This window comes from Furipterus horrens, unplaced genomic scaffold (assembly GCF_987537825.1).
Source record: "Furipterus horrens unplaced genomic scaffold, mFurHor1.1.pri manual_scaffold_6, whole genome shotgun sequence".
NCBI lineage: Eukaryota > Metazoa > Chordata > Mammalia > Chiroptera > Furipteridae > Furipterus > Furipterus horrens.
The window spans coordinates 169,749,069-169,761,511 of record NW_028327176.1 but is presented as its reverse complement, the minus strand read 5'-3'; the positions used below and the strand labels follow the sequence as shown (position 1 = coordinate 169,761,511).

At 35.8% G+C, this 12,443-nt stretch overlaps 1 long non-coding RNA gene across 1 annotated transcript in view; it reads right to left on the bottom strand.

The window, feature by feature from the left end:
• Nucleotides 1–3,369: 3,369 nt before the first annotated feature.
• The window catches only part of LOC150007814 (uncharacterized), a 61,106-nt gene continuing 52,032 nt past the window's right edge, over nt 3,370–12,443 (bottom strand). Inside the window, exons 2-3 of the long non-coding RNA XR_016511845.1 lie at nt 11,899–12,000; nt 3,370–3,543 (exon numbers count right to left, since the gene is read on the bottom strand). This is a non-coding gene — a long non-coding RNA (uncharacterized LOC150007814). The remainder of the gene's footprint in view (nt 3,544–11,898; nt 12,001–12,443) is intronic.

The following is a 12,443-nucleotide window of genomic DNA, read 5'->3' as shown; positions in this document are numbered from 1 at the left end:
TGCTGTCATTGGCTGACTTTTCCCCTGGCTGACCTTCAGCTCCTTTGTTTCCTGGAGCAATGTCACCTTACTTCTCACAGGTCCTACCACCAGGCCTCTCACATTGGACTGTGTTGATAAAGAGGCCCTACAGAGAGGACTAAAATTCAGCTCAAATTCAGCCCCAGCTTCCCCAGCCAAGGTTGCTTCCATTTGGCAACACATCACCTTCGAAAGGCTTCATGGCCAAAAGGTTCTTCATGTACTCAAATAACACCTTTACAAAGAAATCTAAAAATATGCATATTAAAAAAACCCAGTAACACCTATACCTCTGTTTTTGGTTGGCCTATCAAGCCCTACTTCCCTTACCAACATCCACCCACTGCCCAAGCAGCCAGAGGCAAAGACTCAGGTTGGTGGCAGGAACACCAGACTCTCCCCTGACAGCAGCAGTACCCCATGACCTCCCCCAGCATGAAAAGAGAGTCATGAAAACCCATTTCTAGAGATTTATCTTGGTATCTGTTTTTAACCTGTATTTATATTCTAACTTTGTCTCCTTTATTTAACACTGTATTTTTCTACTTTATTCAACACTACTAAACTATTATGCAGAAAGGTCTCAGCGAGGCCCTATGAGTTATACAAAAATTCACTGCTCTAGGAACTCACTAACTGATGTTTCTGAAAAGTTAAATAAAAATTCATCTTTTTCCACATCGCTTAAACCTGATTTGGAGGCTGATTTAGTAGAATGAACTAGAGTTTGAGACTGACTATGAATCAAGCAGACTCTTGAAAACTCAGATTGATTTTCTATAAAGAGAAGTTTTGGCACTACAAGGCCAACTGAAATAAACAAAATAAATTATAAGTTGTCTGATTTTCATTCATTTAAACATAGAAAAATGTTACTAAACTTCAAAAAAGAAGAAACAATCTGGATACAGGAAAATATGAAAAGAAGAAAAATTATAGGGGGAAAAAGGACACACAGAACTTTCAGGACTTTAAATTCTCCTGCGTTGGATTGAGGTCTATTGACATATAAAGAAATCCTACCTAAAATAAACTAGGCCAATTTTACAACAAAGAAAAAGATAATTATCATGTCTAATGATAAAAATCTCTAATATACTGTAGGTCCCTTCACCCTGAAATGTTTTCTCAAGCTGTGCAAGCCTGACCCAATGCAGCCAGACCACAGGGGGTGGTCTCCCCCTCCACAACATACGTCTTCCCACCGGCGTCTGTGTTTCTTGTCACCAAGGTGGATCACAGCTGACTGATGTGATGTGATCTGCTTCACCTCAATTTTCTGGGCTCTTCCATTCTCTCTTGGGAGGAGCAAAGGGCTCTATGTATTGATTGCAATTTACAAAGAAAGGAACTGCCTGTGTTCCTAGGCTGGGACTGACCTCACGAGTGTTTACTCATGAGGCTGAGTCGGCAGGACTCCAGCCCCTTCTATGCTTGTTTGTATGGGGCAGGCACAGTCCAGAACGTCCTCTTTTGACAAGAACATGACTCATGCCTTTCATCTCCCTGAGGTAAAGTCTGCCTATTTGGTGATCACTTTTTATGAGTTCGTACTGAGCACTCCTACACATTTGGGTACCATCCCCTTATTTTCTTGTGCCTTTTCTTAAAGAACATTTTTAAAATTTGTGATCAATATATTTCCCCTCCTTTCTCTATCTGTAGCAAGACCAAACATGAGCTTATATTTATGAAGTGATGCTAGAAAAAATAACAAGTCTCATTTAATCACTTGTGGCTTTAACACACACACACACACACACACACACACACACAGAGTGAAAAGAAGCCAGATGTATCTAGCATTTATCTCCCTGGAGTTGACAGGCTTCAGGGCTGATCTTAGCATGATCACATCTTATAAATAACACATTACCTCCTCCTTTAGACACCGCAGCTTTGTGATTTATTATCTAGCAATGCCCTTCTCACCAGTTCTCTGTCCCTCTTTTATGTTCGTATCCATGAAGAGATTTCATGCTTAAGACACGTGATGCATAAAATTAAGAGCAGCTACTTTCATTTACTCTTTTATGAGCAGGTTGGAGGTATTTAAATGCCCGAGGCCAGATGACTTTGATTTTAGAGTGAGGCATCATGAGAACTGGAGGGGGAAGGATGAAGCCTGCAGTTTCTGCTCTGCGGCCTGAAGACTGCTGAGCAGGGCTCTGCACACCTCCTCCCTGGGCCCGAGCAAGAAGGGCAGGTCCAGAGGTTAACATCGGATGCTTTTCCAAGGAATAAATACACTGCGGATATTATCTCACTTTCAGCTGTGTACCACAGAAAGGCAAGGCGGAATATGATTCTTCCAATGGTAGAAATGGTTCTTTGATAAACCAGCAATAAGGAGTTGTTCAGCTAAATTGTAGTATATCCACTTGATGGACTGTTATACAGGCTTTTAAAAAGAAAATTTGAAGACTAAAATAACCTGGAAAATGTTTATGATAAAATCACAGTATAAGCCCTGGCTGCTGTGGCTCAGTGGATTGAGCATCAGCCTGCGAGCCAAGTGTTGCTGGTTCGATTCCCAGTCAAGGCACATTAGTAGGTTGCACGTCAGGTCCCCAGTTGGGGGCATGAGTGAGAGGCAACCACACAGTGATGCTTCCCTCCCTCTCTTTCTCCTTCCCCTTCTCTCTAAAATAAATAAATAAACAAACAAATAAATAATTTTTTTTAAAAAATCACAGTATAAAATCAGATCGGCCAATTCCATAAACACTGTGATTGCAGTAAAAGGTAAGGAATACAGTAAAAGAGAAAATAAGTAATTTTTATATGAGTGGGAATGGGCTTTTTTTCCTTTATAATATTTGTTATAGTACAATTCTATTGCTTTTTAAAATGGAGCCTAGACACGAATGATTTTGAACCCAGTCTTTAATGATTATATCATTAAATATTTAATTTTTTAAAGCCATGTATTTGATAGAAAAGCATTCCTGTTTCTCTCTTTCTTTTAAATTTCCAGAACCTGTGAGCAAGATGAGTTTATAAAGTATCATAACTTTAAAAAAGTTATAATAGACTCTTTGAAGTACAAGCATACCTGATTAGAGCTATCATATAAAAACTTCTCATTAAAACAAAAAAGACCTTTCATGCTTTTCTAAATAGTATTGATTTTGAAATAAATTTTATTTTATCTTTTAGAAAAGCTTTAGATTTACAAAAAAACTAGGAAGATAATATAGACCATTCTGAGGCATCCTGTAATTGGTTTTCCATTGTTAACACATTACATTATTATACTATATTTGTTACAACTATTAAACCAATATTAATACACTATTATTAACTCAAGTCTATAATTTATTCATATTTTTCAGTTTTCACCTAGTATTCTTTTTCTTTCCCAGGGTTTTGTCCAAGACACCACATGGCATTTATGCTCTGTGTTGTTCGGCTCTCATGGCGATCGATGACTTCCCTTACTTTTGATCACCATGGCTGTGGTGAATGTTGGTCATGTGCGTTCTAGAATGCTCCTCAATGGTGATTTTTCTGGGGTTAGGGCTTAAAAAAAAAAAAAAAAAACCATAGAAGTAAATTTCCATTTTCACCATATCATATCAAGGGTACATACCATCAGCATGACTACACTGTTGATGTTTATTTACCTTGATCACCTGGCTGAGATAGTGAAAGACCTTTTTAAAGTATTTCACAATTTGACTACCTGCCAAAAAAAACTTAGTAAAAAATACATAAACAACAGACTGACAAAAAAGAAAAAAGAAAAAAAACATAGCAAGACTCTCATTCGCGGCTCTCAGAATTTATTAAATAAAAATACATCACTTTTTACGTGGGTCCCCTTCTTCTCCTCCTCATATACCCATCTGCCTTAGCCTTCCTTGCCTTGACACCTATATTTATTTTCATTTATAGTTTAGTGGGATGTTTATATTTATATCATTTCAGAGATTAAAATGTCACAGACCCACCAGAGCCATTTAATATTCCAATGTTAAATTTTGTGCTGTGAAGACACAAGCCCAGTTTTTATGTAAAGGTGGAGACTGTGCACACAAATACATCTTTCCTTCAGCTGTCAAGTCAAAAATGTGCTCTCCGTGAGGAGTGCCAACCACGGGAACCTCTGCAGGTCTGTGGGGGGATGAAACTTGCAGTGAAGGGAGTCACTAGAGAAAAAGTGTTTTTCAGCAGCCTCCCCAATATTGTTATTTCTCCCTAATATCTGATCTATTGAGATTTCTTAATAAAAATGTTAAATAAATAACCAAATACTTTTATTAAAAAAATGATGGTATATTAAAAATTAAGTGTCCCAGAGCTATAAGTCACTGTCAGCCCCACTTCAGGCCTTTCTAAGGAATGTGCTTCATCCATAGCCTTTGCTCTATAAAGTCTTAATGCATTTCATGCGCTGTACCCCGCCCCCACACACTGAGGTTGGACAAGCCAGACACAAGGACAGTCACTTCATAGACTTATCATCACCTACTCAGGCTGACAGGTTAAAGATTCTGTCTTGCAAATTTGGAATAAGAAACAAGAAATGAGTTGCCAAAAACCAGTTTTACTAGTGCTGTCAAATTGTCACAGGTTTGAGTAAGCCAAAGCAATGTGCAAGAGGAAGTCATGAAGTGGCATAGAAAAGAGAGAAAAAGCTGTCCAGGAAAGAATGTCCCTGAGAGGCTGAATTAGAGAGACCATGAGAGGGGACAAGAAGGAGACCAAGGGAAAGACACTAGGGCTTAAAACTAAGTGACATCCAGGGCCTTATGACCTCTGATTCACTCGGATCTGTGTGGATATGTTCAGATAACATGTGTCCCTCTTCCCTGAAGTCAAGTCTTTGTTCCTTTAGGGTTCCTTTAGGGTTCAAAGAACATTACCTAGAATAGCAGTGTTCTGTAAGCCCCTGGCTCACTTACAAATTGTACTTCTCAAACTAATTGTTTATGCAAAAAATATTTTTAATGTATTTTGATTATATTATATATTCTGTGGTCAAAATTTGCTGTTTCCCAAGTAGTTGTTATACATAGTTCAGGAAATAGGAAGAAAATGAAGCTATACAGGGGCCACACCCCCGCCTTTCCCAAGGCTAATCTGGACCTCTTTTTCCAGGTCACGCCCACATCTGTCTTCCTCCTTCTGGATGGATCCCATTGCAGAAGCTCTGACATCTAACCCTGCATAAATACTGATGATGCATAACTGTGCTTTTTCCTGGAAACTACTAGGCTGCCATCCTTACTCATAATATAGGTATGCATCTTCCCCATCACTAATGATGTTTTTATAAGAACAGTTATGTTATGTGCTTGTTGAGCAATAATAACACTGTATTTGTTATTTTATAACTGTGCAAAAACATGACCAAAGAGTTTAAAACATGCCCAAGTAGAATGCTATGCATAGTGACAGATTCGCAAAATATTAATTAAAAAATAATTGCTATTCAGGACAACAAAGTCTTCAAAAATAAATATTTGAATAATTATGCTACCCTTGAACATAGTCTCTGCTTCTTATGCATATTACATTTGTTGATATTTCCTAGGTGTTCAACTTTCTAATTAGAGAAAAAATAAAAATCAACTTATTTAAAAGTATAATTGTAGAGTCTTCAATGAATTTTTTAAAACAACTATTCTTTTCTTATAGTGGATAAAGGTTGGCACTTTTTGGGCTTTATGAATTTGCTGAGTATAAAATTTGACAATATTTAATTACATCATATCTTTTCCTGAAAACTAAAATTATATAATTGCATTATAATTAGATTTATATAATTATATAAATTATATAACTGAATGGGATTAGTTTTTCTTGAGATCAACATATCAGCAAATAGTGGCTAAGTGTGGTTGATATGAAATGGATTTTTAATTCAATTTTGCTATTTAAGTAACACCTAACCAAAAACCAGACCAAGATGTCAAATAAACAGAGTGAGAGACTGGTAAAACTAGATTATTGAGTTGAATTTCTTTTAATGTCTGAAGTTGAATTTCCCTCAAACTTGAAACAAACTTTATATTTCAGCTGCTAAAATCTAAGTGAGAATTAGTACAACTAAAAGCACAGAAAATTTACATGTTTCGCTGGGATGACTCTTGGGATGAATCCTGGGATGGCTTGCAGTGTTGAGCAGAGCACTCACACGACAGTGCACATGGATTTAAAAATGTAGTAGGAGTAGGGTAGCAGCAAAGGAAGGTAGTAAGGTTGGGTGTGTGAACCTTGCAAACCATGAAAGCCAACAGCCGTTATGTATTAAATGCTTTAATTATGTATTCAATGGTTCCCTTATAGAGGGGTTGTGAACATTTAACTTGAGCTATTTTTTGACTCAATAATAGGACCCAATAACAGTTCAAACACCTTTCATCCAGAAGGTTTCCTACATCAGTTCTATATTTGCTTTGTTCCACAAAGACTGACATACACTTATTTACAGGGGACACCCATAAGTCCACCTATTTGAATTGGAGGAGTTATACCTATTGGACAATGAAGTACTAAATATACAGATCCAGACCCTATAGTCCTTTTCTTACACACACACACACACACACACATATATATATATATAAAACTACTTTTACTCACCCCTGTATATATAATTATATATAATCATATTACCAAAACAAAACTGTCCTCGGCTGCTATACACACAAATTGTATTTGTATTTCTAAGCATTGTAATTTATATTCATCTCATCTGTGCCATTTTCTTGGGTGTGCTCATGAGTTAAAAGCATCTTATTTCGTTTCCTTTCCTTTCTTTGGAAGCTGCCCACAGTGTCTGAGATAGTGTTGTGCCTACAGGGATGTTTCAACAAACACTGTGGTCCCTGCGAGACAATTAAACTGTTTCTACCTTTTTAAGTATATGGGAAGAATAATAATTTTCTTTTATTTGTTTAAAATCAAGAGGTTAATTGTTTCTGTTCCTATTTTGTATAAAAATGTGTTATTTATGGCTCTCCATCAGGAGATCCTTTTTTATTTTCATTATTTCATTCTTCTAGTCATTCCCTCAAATTATAAAAGTGATGAAAATTACGATGAATATTTCTGTGGAAAACAAATAAAAAGTCTTGTGAAACTTTACTTTTGCATCAATGGCATTTGCATTTTTTTCTTTAATGCTTCTTAGATTTTCCATTAAAGTAGCTCCAAGGTAATGTACACAAACCAAGAAACCCACAGTCTTCAGCTAGAACTTGAAGCAAGCAATTAGAAGCTCAACATTTCTTGGATGGTTCTTGTTTTATCTTGCTCACTTTTCTCCCTGCTTTATAATATATATTCACATTTGATTTAATATAATTACTTCTAAATCTTCATATAAATGTGGGCAGTCCCAAGGGATATATCTTGTACTTCCTATGAGCTGACTACATCCACATTGGTGTGCATACTCTAGTTTGTGAAGTATGAGCTAAGACTATCAGAAAATAGACTCTTGCTGTTTTAAAGAATAAGCTACTCCACCTATTATTTAAAGCCATAATTATATGTGATTTAAATATACAAAAAGAACTATTAAGCTTTTGGCATTCTATACTGAAAACTTCTGACTGAATTTTTGGTTAAGAAATATGAGGTGGTTTGTTTTAGTAAGCTTTGCTAAAAAGTTAATTAGAAATAATAATAATTTTAAAAATCATCATAAAGATAGTACTATTACTGGCTAAAGGCAGGCTCTGGGGTCAGTTTTTGTTCCTGGTTTTACTGCTCACCTACCATGTGACCTGTGCATGTCATTTTACCTTCTGTGCTCAGTTTCCTCATCTATAAAATGGGCTTAAGGACACTACTTATAAGTTGGGTCATGATGATTATTAAATTAGTAAATATATATAAAGTGCTTTGAACATTGTCTAATGTTATGAAACTATTAGATAAAAATTTACTACATAAGTGAAGTTGATCATATATTGAGATTTGTCTTATTAAAGGACTTGTGTCAATACAGGGTTAATTAAGGGACTTGGTTTTTAAGGGAGTTGGAGGGTGGAACTCAGACCTTGCACTCCCGTGTGAGTTAGAACACCAAAAATTGACCTGTCTCCTGCCCCTGCCCCATGAAACTGTGACAACAGTTTACAGTCTGCTATCTCTCCTAACTCTCTGTCCCAAAAGATAAGCCATGAAGCCATTGGAAATAGGCCATCCATCATGACATCAGTTGATACAATTATTCTTTAGAAACTCGGTTCCCTGCCTGAAGTGGAAGTGTGCTGGGCAGCACTGTCAGGAAACACAGCTGAACAGGCTTTGTCTTTCTGGCTCTGTCTTGTCTCTGCAGATTATTATTCCAGGGTAAACTTTTATTTTTTTGTTCTCACATTTAGACTGGGAAACTTTAACCTTTTCAAAAAGACAGTGATGAAGATGCTTGTTGATACTGACCTCAGAGATCACCTTTCAATGGAACCACTGGCAATTGATTGTTTTTCCATCACCTTGGTCTTTTATTATCTTCTGGTGATGTGTACATTTTCCATTGTGTTGATAGCTTAGCAACCAGTCTTTGGGAACCTATGTTTATACTATTTACAATAAGCCCAGTTTTCGCTGAATCTGCTCCCCCTACAGCACCAAGATAATATTTTGGAATGAAAAGGGCCTCACTGTGGTTGTAAGAATATGCAACGGAAATAGGTTTTATGCACAAAAGCAAAATGTAGATATTGTGTATATAAAAGGACAACAAGAACAAAGCTCTCCTGTTGATGCTTACATACTTGAACATCTAAAAAGAAATAAGAATTGTGAACATTCAGAGTTCAAAGAGCCTAGGGGCAGAAGACTGGGATTCCAGCAGGTTCATTACCTGCCTGAGGGCTGGAAACTGCCCCCACCCCCAACGAGGGCTTCCCTGAAGATGGTTGAAGCACTTGTTCTTTCCCCTTGAGCCCATACAGATAAGAGCTTACTAAGAATTTACAAAATGGTAGTGGAATGACCCACCTATTAAAAAGTGTGATGAACGTGCCATCTTTTACTGCAGAGGATCAAATGGTTATTGACATTATTGAACACATGAATTTTTATTGAGCTACTTGAAGTAATGTTTGTATTATAAAAATTTAAAGTACAGTGAGGGCAGACTGGGAGAAGGACATTACTAAAAAAGGGACTTAGGGATTGAGGAGGCAGGTATTTTAAGGGTGTTGAAACCAGTATGTGATAATGAGTAAAACCATGGGATTTATTCCCAAATAGACCAAGGTTCAAATCCCAGTTTTGCTACTTAATCTGTAAGAGTTTTCTAGCTTCTTCTCATGTTGGCATTCCTCTGTATAAAATGAGGAAATATATAAAGCTGTGCAATGTTTTAAAACACAATGTATGCAAGGTTTCTGCATGATAGATTTTGAATAAATAATGACCATTATTCAAGTGTTAATTAAAAAGGATTAAAGAATAATATACTTTGTGATTTGATTTGGTAGCTGGAGATGTAGGTTACATTTGGTACAACTCCCTTGAATCAATTAAGTAAGCATTTCTAAAACCTTTACTATGTACCACATCCTTTGCTAGGTGTTGTGGCAGAAAAACAAAAACAAAAAAAGCCACAACAGGCAAAGTTCTCATGGGATTGTATCTGATATACAGTATTCTCTTGCTTACTGCAGGTATTACGTTCTAGATCCCACCACCCCCACCCCCCGGCAAAGTAGGAACCTTACATTTATTCTACACTTTTAAACCTACGTAACTTTAACAACATACGTATACAGTACCGCAAAATCCCATGATATAGTGAAAAATCCACAATAAATAAATAAATATAATATTTTTAAAAATCCCGTGATACAGTGAGGCCGCAATAAGTGAACCGCGATATAGAGACAGACTACTGTATTTTCATAGTTATAGTTCCCAACATGTGGAGGATAATTATTAAATATTCATTGAATCTTTAAATAAATTTATAATTTATGATATGGTTTCTTCTCTGAAAGAAAATGTAGTTCAGGAGAGTCACATGTACCCAAGTAATAGTTGGGAGAAAAACAAGGAAGGGCATTGTACCCTGTCTTCAAGATTTCAACCAAAATGTTTGTTTTAAAAGCCTAACACAGTGAAGTGATGATGCTTATGAACTCTTTATCAGTGGAAGGACTGACAAAATATCATATCAACATATCCTTACTTATATTAATGAGTATTACATCCTAAGACCAGGGCTAGGCAAAAGAAACACAGAAGTGAATAATGCTTAATTGGGGATCTTGAGAACTCACAGGGTACTAGAGCTGGCATGTTTTTGCATTGTTACATCTGGTTAGATCTAAGCCTTACTGGATAGAGAGCTTGTTTTATATATTACCAAGTGTGAACAAAATCATGCCGTATGCCGTAATATACTTAATGAGTGTGCTTGATAAAAACTAATTTTAGGAATGTAGCATATCAGGATGTTACTCAGAGAAGTGTATCCTCATGGAGTTATGTTTAATAACATGGAAATTATAGCTTTTCACATTTTACAATAAACTCTACATATTCAATGTTAAATTTTAAAAAGACACTTTTTATTTTGTCCTAAAATTTTTTTTTCTTATTAGATACTTTCACAGCCCATTCACCATGATTCAGAACTCATCAATCCAGCATCTTCCTTTTGGTCATTTCTTTGACCTTCAGCACTGTCAGCACAAGTTTACAGTAAAGGCAAATAGAAGAGAAACCTAAATCAGTGATTTGTCACATTTATTAGCTGTTATCCTCAAAGGTTATATACAAGGCAGAAAAGTGAAATTGTTAATCAGTCTGATGGTACTTTAAGTAATCAGAATTTGACCTGTCTTCATCACTTGGTGATCTATCTATTCCCGTGGTAGACCATGTGACTCCAAACTCACCTCCGACAGTGACCACAAACCTAAGCTGATCATGCATCTTATTCTCCCTAAACTCAGTCATTATTTCAGGGGTTAGGATATGACCCAAATAAAGCCAGTGAGATTTTTTCTAGATCTAGGAAAGACCTGTACTGGATGTGGATCTAAAAGAATAAAGCACAGGATTCCACTGTGCTATTTCACAGTTTAGCTGACACTGCATGAGTATAGCTGAAGTTTCCATGGTATCATCAGGCCTGAATGCAGATGTGCTGAAGGCATCCTCGACTTCTAAAAATTGTATTAATAACATTTTATTTTTGCCTAAGCCGTTTTAGCTGATATTTTGTGTCACTTTCAACCAAGAGTCTGCATACATTTTGTTTTTTCCAAACAATTTCAATTGTAAATAACTTTCCTTTTTTCAATTAAGACTGTTAAATGTTAGTTAACCTTAAACTCCTTATACCTTAACTTAATTACTGTCAGAATTTTCATGTAAAAAACTTTGCAACAAAAGTCTCACACCTTTTTGCATACTGTTTTCCTCTTTTGGTATGAAAAAAATATTGTTTCTTCATTTGTGGATATCAAAGATAATTATTACATTATTGTATTTTTCAGACGTGGGAATTATTAAAGTAAAACATTTAAGAAAAACAAAAACACCAGATAAGAAGTCTTTAAATTTCTTCCTACCAAACAACCAACCAAATCACATCTGTCTGCATTGCCTCTGTTTTTCCTCTCAAGAGGCACAACGTTGCTTGTGAAAAGATAATCCCTTGCTCACACTTTCTTTCCTTTAACAAAAAGTTACAGAATTTCTTCCCCTTTTCTCTCAGTCTTGTCTAGTCTTTTTCCCCTAGAAAAGAAAAATTAAAGAAAAAATATACAACAGCAATACTCATATTTAAACAGTAAATGAATTAATTAATAGATGAAGAAAACATCTTCTCCAGCTTCATTTATTCCCATCATCCTTGTCTTCTTCACAGTGAAACTTCTCAAAAGAATGATCTTCACTACTTACCAACTCCATGTCTTCATTTTTTCATTCATTCCTTTATTTACTCCAACCTGACTTCTACTCCTTTTCTTCCACCAAATTTCTCCCATCAAGGTCATTCATCATCTGTCTGTCAAGAAATCCTATGGTTACTTTTTTTTTTCCTCTGAAAAATTTTTATTGGTGGTTTTTTATATCTCCATTAGAAATGATTACATTTTCAAGACCTAATAAAAAAGAAAATATATGAAAGAAGTAGCACAATATTTACCTTTCTTTTTACCACTGATTCTGGCGATCAGCTTGTTAAGATTAATTGAAATCTGTAACTAATACCAAATAACTCTATCTTTATATGTAATGTAATCACCAATCTGTTTTTTTTTTTAATTGTATCTTTTTCTTCCCTAATCAGCACTTCCTTTGGAAAATTATATATTTCTTTGTTAAGTATATTTTATTGATTAGGTTGTTACAGTAGAATCAATTTTTTGCCCTTTGCTCCTATTTGCCCAGTACCCCTCTTCCCTTCAGCAAACCCACCCCCCTTAATTTATGTCCATGGGTCA